Source organism: Oncorhynchus tshawytscha, unplaced genomic scaffold, assembly GCF_018296145.1.
Source record: "Oncorhynchus tshawytscha isolate Ot180627B unplaced genomic scaffold, Otsh_v2.0 Un_contig_5567_pilon_pilon, whole genome shotgun sequence".
NCBI lineage: Eukaryota > Metazoa > Chordata > Actinopteri > Salmoniformes > Salmonidae > Oncorhynchus > Oncorhynchus tshawytscha.
In genome coordinates, this window is record NW_024609095.1 from 8,624 (window position 1) to 17,749 (window position 9,126).

A 9,126-nucleotide genomic window follows, 5' to 3' on the forward strand; every position below is an offset into this window, starting at 1 on the left:
TTATTGGCCATGCTCACACCTCCCAAGCTTCCATCAAGGATACATCCCAGGTAGCTAACAGAGGTTTTAGTAGTCAGCACCTCACCCCCTAACTCCACTCTGATTTCAGACGACCTACACACTTTAGGTCTGGATCCAAAAAGAATTGCTTCAGTTTTCCCTAAGTGCAGAGATAGCTTATTATCTTCAAGCCATTTGCTAATGTTAGTAAGCTCTGTGCTAAGTATGCTCTCCAACAGAGTTTTACTTTTGTGAGACACCAGAAGTGTAGAGTCATCCGCATAAAGAAAAAGACGGCAAGAACGAGCATCTTTCATATGGTTAATATACAATAAAAACAGCAGAGGCCCAAGCACGCTCCACTGCAGAACGCCACAACTCATTGGTTTTGCCTGAGATGGTGAACCATTAACCTCTACTGATAAATAGGACTTTACCCAGCCTAGAGGGACACTGCCTCCAGTTTGGAGATTAGGAGACAGTGGTTAACTGTATCTAATGCCTTCTGTAGGTCAAGCAGTACCATTCCCACAGATTTCAGCGCCCTCATCAATCTCTTTCCTGATGAAGTCAGTCAAGTAAAGTAGACATGAATCAGTGGAGTATGTTTTTCTAAAAACCTGACTGAAAATCATACATTAGACCCTGTCTGTTAACATATTCATATATTTGCGCATGTACAATTCTCTCCAGGATCTTTGATGTTACACAGAGGATAGATACAGGCCTATAATTCCCAGGGTCAGACTTTATCCCCGTCTTATATAGAGGTATAACTTTAGCTTGTTTCATGTCCCTGGGAAAGGTACCTTGTTCAAGAGTGAGATTATTGAAATGTGTAATACAAGGGCCAATTTGCTCAGCAGAATCTATTAGAAACCTTGCAGGAATATTATCCCGTCCTGTGACTTTGGAGCATTTAAGCTCTGCCAGCATACTGACTATTTTGGCTGTTACTACCTTTGCAAAAGAAAAAGAGTTTGGCTGAACCCCTAACTCTACATAATACGTATTTGAGTTGGTTGCTTCCATACAAACCAGAACTGGTGGGCAGCTTACTAACCAGCTTGCTGGCAACAGAAGTTTAAAAAAAAGAGTTGAATTCATTGGAAACCTTTGCTTTTTCATATACCATCTCCCCTTTGATGTTCAGTCCAATACTGTTTGTTTGTTTTTGGTAGTACTACTACAGCCTAGTTCCTTAAATGATTTCCAAAGCTTTTTAGGGTCGTTTTTGTTTTCAATGATTTTCTCAGCAAAGTAACCCCTCTTAGCTTCATCCATCCTCCTCTGTGCTTCATCCATCCTCCTCTGTGCTTCATCCATCCTCCTCTGTGCTTCATCCATCCTCCTCTGTGCTTCATTTCTGTGACGTTTATATAGGACAAAATCATGCTGCTCTTGTACATTTTTGAAAGGCCTTATTCCTTGCTTGGATAGATTCTAGAATCTCATGATTAAACCAAGGGCTAGATCTCTGCTTTACCCTGACCTGTCTAATGGGAGCCATCACATTCACCACATCAAGGAATCTACATTTAAAGGCTTCCCAGGCACTGTCTTTCCCTACACTATCGAGCACAGATGACCAGTCAATTTTACCCACTTACCCACCAACTTTTCTACACATTATTCTTTGAGTCCTCAGATTATAACAGTTTTGTGACACTTAAATATATAATTAAAAATTCTCCTTGTGCAAAATGTAATAAAATGATCACTGATTCCATAGACTATTACTCCACTCTGCGATACTTTAGATTGATCAGACACCAATATTAAGTCATTTGTACTTTGCCCTGTTTCACATATCCTGGTGGGATCTTTTATCATTTGGGTCAGAGAAAGTGATCTACAAAAGTGCATAAATGCATTGTGGGTTGGGCGATTCTTTTTGCAGACATCAGTATTGAAATCCCCCAACAAAATGATTTCCTTCAACAGGGAATCATTACAGTTTGACAACACAATTTCAAGACCTTCATAGAATGCATTCTGCTTGGGCAGCCTATAATACACCCCCAACAAAATTGGCTTGGTTTTGGGGAGGCAGATATCCAGCCAGACAATCTCCAGATCAGCGGTTTTTAAATTTGTAAATTTTTATTTCACCTTTATTTAACCAGGTAGGCTAGTTCAGAACAAGTTCTCATTTACAACTGTGATCTGGCCAAGATAAAGCAAAGCAGTGTGACACAGACAACAACACAGAGTTACACATGGAGTAAACAATAAACAAGCCAATAGCACAATAAACAAGTCAATGACACAGTAGAAAAAAAGAAGGTCTATATTTTTTTTATTTTATTTTACCTTTATTTAACCAGGTAGGCAAGTTGAGAACAAGTTCTCATTTACAATTGCGACCTGGCCAAGATTGCAGAGTTACACATGGAGTAAAACAAACATACAGTCAATAATACAGTATAAACAAGTCTATATACAATGTGAGCAAATGAGGATAAAAGCAAAGCAGTTCGACAGATACAACGACACAGAGTTACACATGGAGTAAAACAAACATACAGTCAATAATACAGTATAAACAAGTCTATATACAATGTGAGCAAATGAGGTGAGAAGGGAGGTAAAGGCAAAAAGGCCATGGTGGCAAAGTAAATACAATATAGCAAGTAAAACACTGGAATGGTAGTTTTGCAATGGAAGAATGTGCAAAGTAGAAATAAAAATAATGGGGTGCAAAGGAGCAAAATAAATAAATAAATAAAAATTAAATACAGTTGGGAAAGAGGTAGTTGTTTGGGCTAAATTATAGGTGGGCTATGTACAGGTGCAGTAATCTGTGAGCTGCTCTGACAGTTGGTGCTTAAAGCTAGTGAGGGAGATAAGTGTTTCCAGTTTCAGAGATTTTTGTAGTTCGTTCCAGTCATTGGCAGCAGAGAACTGGAAGGAGAGGCGGCCAAAGAAAGAATTGGTTTTGGGGGTGACTAGAGATATACCTGCTGGAGCGTGTGCTACAGGTGGGAGATGCTATGGTGACCAGCGAGCTGAGATAAGGGGGGACTTTACCTAGCAGGGTCTTGTAGATGACATGGAGCCAGTGGGTTTGGCGACGAGTATGAAGCGAGGGCCAGCCAACGAGAGCGTACAGGTCGCAATGGTGGGTAGTATATGGGGCTTTGGTGATAAAACGGATTGCACTGTGATAGACTGCATCCAATTTGTTGAGTAGGGTATTGGAGGCTATTTTGTAAATGACATCGCCAAAGTCGAGGACTGGTAGGATGGTCAGTTTTACAAGGGTATGTTTGGCAGCATGAGTGAAGGATGCTTTGTTGCGAAATAGGAAGCCAATTCTAGATTTAACTTTGGATTGGAGATGTTTGATATGGGTCTGGAAGGAGAGTTTACAGTCTAACCAGACACCTAAGTATTTGTAGTTGTCCACGTATTCTAAGTCAGAGCCGTCCAGAGTAGTGATGTTGGACAGGCTGGTAGGTGCAGGTAGCGATCGGTTGAAGAGCATGCATTTAGTTTTACTTGTATTTAAGAGCAATTGGAGGCCACGGAAGGAGAGTTGTATGGCATTGAAGCTTGCCTGGAGGGTTGTTAACACAGTGTCCAAAGAAGGGCCGGAAGTATACAGAATGGTGTCGTCTGCGTAGAGGTGGATCAGGGATTCACCAGCAGCAAGAGCGACCTCATTGATGTATACAGAGAAGAGAGTCGGTCCAAGAATTGAACCCTGTGGCACCCCCATAGAGACTGCCAGAGGTCCGGACAGCAGACCCTCCGATTTGACACACTGAACTCTATCAGAGAAGTAGTTGGTGAACCAGGCGAGGCAATTATTTGAGAAACCAAGGCTGTCGAGTCTGCCGATGAGGATGTGGTGATTGACAGAGTCGAAAGCCTTGGCCAGATCAATGAATACGGCTGCACAGTAATGTTTCTTATCGATGGCGGTTAAGATATCGTTTAGGACCTTGAGCGTGGCTGAGGTGCACCCATGACCAGCTCTGAAACCAGATTGCATAGCAGAGAAGGTATGGTGAGATTCGAAATGGTCGGTAATCTGTTTGTTGACTTGGCTTTCGAAGACCTTAGAAAGGCACGGTAGGATAGATATAGGTCTGTAGCAGTTTGGGTCAAGAGTGTCCCCCCTTTGAAGAGGGGGATGACCGCAGCTGCTTTCAATCTTTGGGAATCTCAGACGACACGAAAGAGAGGTTGAACAGGCTAGTAATAGGGGTGGCAACAATTTCGGCAGATAATTTTAGAAAGAAAGGGTCCAGATTGTCTAGCCCGGCTGATTTGTAGGGGTCCAGATTTTGCAGCTCTTTCAGAACATCAGCTGAATGGATTTGGGAGAAGGAGAAATGGGGAAGGCTTGGGCGAGTTGCTGTTGGGGGTGCAGTGCTGTTGTCCAGGGTAGGAGTAGCCAGGTGGAAAGCATGGCCAGCCGTAGAAAAATACTTATTGAAATTCTCAATTATGGTGGATTTATCATTGGTGACAGTGTTTCCTATCTTCAGTGCAGTGGGCAGCTGGGAGGAGGTGTTCTTATTCTCCATGGACTTTACAGTGTCCCAGAACTTTTTGAGTTAGTGTTGCAGGAAGCAAATTTCTGCTTGAAAAAGCTAGCCTTGGCTTTTCTAACTGCCTGTGTATAATGGTTTCTAGCTTCCCTGAACAGCTGCATATCACGGGGCTGTTCGATGCTAATGCAGAACGCCATAGGATGTTTTTGTGTTGGTTAAGGGCAGTCAGGTCTGGGGAGAACCAAGGGCTATATCTGTTCCTGGTTCTAAATTTCTTGAATGGGGCATGTTTATTTAAGATGGTTAGGAAGGCATTTTTAAAAAATATCCAGGCATCCTCTACTGACGGGATGAGATCAATATCCTTCCAGGATACCCCGGCCAGGTCGATTAGAAAGGCCTGCTCGCAGAAGTGTTTCAGGGAGCGTTTTACAGTGATGAGTGGAGGTCGTTTGACCGCTGACCCATTACGGATGCAGGCAATGAGGCAGTGATCGCTGAGATCTTGGTTGAAGACAGCAGAGGTGTATTTAGAGGGAAGTTGGTTAGGATGATATCTATGAGGGTGCCCGTGTTTAAGGCTTTGGGGAGGTACCTGGTAGGTTCATTGATAATTTGTGTGAGATTGAGGGCATCAAGTTTAGATTGTAGGATGGCTGGGGTGTTAAGCATGTTCCAGTTTAGGTCACCTAGCAGCACGAACTCTGAAGATAGATGGGGGGCAATCAGTTCACATATGGTGTCCAGAGCACAGCTGGGGGCAGAGGGTGGTCTATAGCAGGTGGCAACGGTGAGAGACTTGTTTTTAGAGAGGTGGATTTTTAAAAGTAGAAGTTCAAATTGTTTGGGTACAGACCTGGATAGTAGGACAGAACTCTGCAGGCTATCTTTGCAGTAGATTGCAACACCGCCCCCTTTGGCAGTTCTATCTTGTCTGAAAATGTTGTAGTTTGGAATTAAAATTTCTGAATTTTTGGTGGTCTTCCTAAGCCAGGATTCAGACACAGCTAGAACATCCGGGTTGGCTGAGTATGCTAAAGCAGTGAATAGAACAAACTCAGGGAGGAGGCTTCTAATGTTAACATGCATGAAACCAAGGCTATTACGGTCACAGAAGTCATCAAAAGAGAGCGCCTGGGGAATAGGAGTGGAGCTAGGCACTGCAGGGCCTGGATTCACCTCTACATCGCCAGAGGAACATAGGAGGAGTAGAATAAGGGTACGGCTAAAAGCTATGAGAATTGGTCGTCTAGAACATCTGTAACAGAGAGTAAAAGGAGGTTTCTGGGGGCGATAAAATAGCATCAAGGTATAATGTACAGACAAATGTATGGTAGGATGTGAATACAGTGGAGGTAAACCTAGGTATTGAGTGATGAAGAGAGAGATATTGTCTCTAGAAACATCATTGAAACCAGGAGATGTCATTGCATGTGTGGGTGGTGGAACTAATAGGTTGGATAAGGTATAGTGAGCAGGACTAGAGGCTCTACAGTGAAATAAGCCAATAAACACTAACCAGAACAGCAATGGACAAGACATATTGACATTAAGGAGAGGCATGCTTAGTCGAGTGATCAAAAGGGTCCGGTGAGTGGAGAGGTTGGTTGGTGATTTAGACAGCTAGCCAGGCCATCGGTAGCAAGCTAGCATAGGATGGAGGTCTGTTGTTAGCCACCTCTTGCGTTCTGTCAGTAGATTAGTGGGGTTCCGTGTGGTAGAGGGGATTAATCCAAATCACACAACAACAAAAATAAAAACAATAGATATAGTTATAGATGCCCAAGAAGAAAACATAATAATAATAAAAATAAATAAATTGTCCGATTGTCTATTCAGATAGCAGCCGGTAAGATAGCTAACGGTTAGCAGGCCGCAGATGGGCTTTCAGGTAACGTCGCGACGGAGGAGCCAGCCAAGGTCTATATACAGTGTGTGCAAAAGGCATGAGGAGGTAGGCAATAAATAGACCATAGGAGTGAATAATTACAATTTAGCAGATTAACACTGGAGTGATAAATGAGCAGATGATGATGTGCAAGTAGAGATACTGGTGTGCAAAAGAGCAGAAAAGTAAATAAAATAAAAACAGTATGGGGATGAGGTAGGTAGATTGGGTGGGCTATTTACAGATGGACTATGTACAGCTGCAGCGATCGGTTAGCTGCTCAGATAGTTGATGTTTAAAGTTGGTGAGGGAAATAAAAGTCTCCAACTTCAGCAATTTTTGCAATTCGTTCCAGTCACTGGCAGCAGAGAACTGTAAGGAAAGGCGGCCAAATGAGGTGTTGGCTTTGGGGGTGATCAGTGAGATATACCTGCTGGAACGGGTGCTACGGGTGGGTGTTGTTATCGTGACCAGTGAACGTAAGGTGGAGTTTACCTAGCATAGACGTTTTGATGACCTGGAGCCAGTGGGCCTGGCGACGAATATGTAGAGAGGGCCAGCCGACTAGAGCATACAGGTCGCAGTGGTAGGTGGTATAAGGTGATTTGGTAACAAAACGGATGGCACTGTGATAGACTACATCCAGTTTGCTGAGTAGAGTATTGGAATCTGGTTAAATCCGATCTGACGTTATAAGCAATGTCTGATATTACAAACGCACATATTCCCTCACCGTTCCAATTCTGAACCTTCCTGACAACAGAGTAATTACCTATCTCAATTTCTGATTCACAAACACCTCCCAAGGTGCCACTCCATCGTCCTCACCACCATGTCCCCCGTCACTCGCCTCTGGTTGCTTCCACTCTGCTGTGGACCCCCTCCTCCTCCGGTCCACTCTCCACCCTCGGTAAGTCCTCTGGTCCCACTCCACCTTCAATGCTCACACACCCTGCGGGTACAGCACACCCACAGCAACGGTAGGCTTCATTGACCCCTTGCCCAAAGCTAGAATCGCTGCATTTTAAATGAATCCACTGCGCGCATTCCAAACACACCAAAGCTTTGCTGTTACTCTTTATCCACCGCATGGGTGCATAGTCCGTTTAGTCATAGTGCATAGTCCACGGTTCGTGATAAAGTGAGGTCCAGGGCATTGATGGATATCAACCGATAAGAGAAGGCATAGAGTTATAAGATCTCCACCATTAATTTGCGATTTCAGACTGGATTTTGATGATCATTTTGGTTTGTGCCAAGGTGCTATGAAAGTTTGGTATATAACATTCTTTCCAAATCCGAAGTGCTGGATGCCATTAAAAGTGTTTGCATGATTGAGAAGTTGCTGAGAATGTACTATTCTTTCATCTAAATAGCAGATGCAATTATTTCCAGTAACATTTCAAATAATTGGAGATTGGATTGGATTGGAACTTACAACTGCAGGAGGATGACTGCCCACTGGCCCCTGGTCATCTTCCATAATATCATTGATGTGTCATACAATGCCTTCTCAATATGGAACAAGATCAACCCTACCTGGATGCTTGATAAGCTGTTCAGGGGCTGAATATTATAATATCCACCTGAGGCTGCAGCAGACAAGAGGAGGAGATGCCAATTCTGCCCCTCAAAGAAGGACTTTATAAACCAATACTATGCGCTGCACGTGAGAAATACATCTAGAAAGTCTGTGCAAACACACGTGTATACTGTCCTACATGTACTAATTAGAGTTGATTTATTAATGTTCTTTACGTTTTTGTATCTATTATCTTATTTTATTCATATTTATTGTTGTTGTTTGTACACCCTGTGGGTGGGGGTAATGGTTTTAAAAAATGGGAGAAGACTAGTATTTTGTATTTTTCATTGTACAATATATAAGAATATATCACTATGTTGCCAAAAAAATACTGTTATTGTTTCCCTTCAATAAAATGCATTCAAAACTACTTTCTGCACATTTCTGATACATTCTTAGCAGTTTTATAGCGTATCTGTAACGATCTTCTTCATCTGAGGAACAGGAAAGATCGGACCAAAACGCAGCGTGGTAAGTGTCCATGTTAATTTAATATCACTGAACACGAAATACAAAATAACAAAGTGAAACAACGAAAATCGAAACAGACCTAAAAGGTGACACAACACAAAACAGGCCTGGTTCGTAGAGGAGGCACCGGATAAACCGGGCTGTGGGGAGCACTGGAGCCCTGGTGAGCAGCCTTGGCACCACTCCTCCAGGCTGAATGCCTACTTTAGCCCGGCCCCTCCAGAATGCAGGCAGAGGTCGAACCGGGCTGTGGGGGAGCACTGGAGATCTGGTGCTTACCACTCGCACCTCTCCATTAGGCTCAATGCCCACTTTTGCCCGGCACGGGCGGAGCGCAGGCATAGGACGAACAGCACCCTCTCAGCGCCCTGGAGACACGGTACGCCGAGCCGGCTGTTGGAGGAAATTATGGTTGAAATGACTAATTATGTATGCATTCCAATCAGAACTGACTAGTCCAAATGCTATAATGTACTGTACATATATGAATTTTCTCTCTTTCTCCCGTTCCCAATTGTATATAATGTAGTCAGGAGTTTAGTAACAATGACGGTCTGTTCCTTGTACAAATGAATGTACTATCTCGACTGTCTAGAATGCTGATTTATACTGACTGACCTTGGCTTTAGGCGAGGAGGGAAGGCTCGAGAACTATAGGGCCTCTCTACCGGTGTTATGAA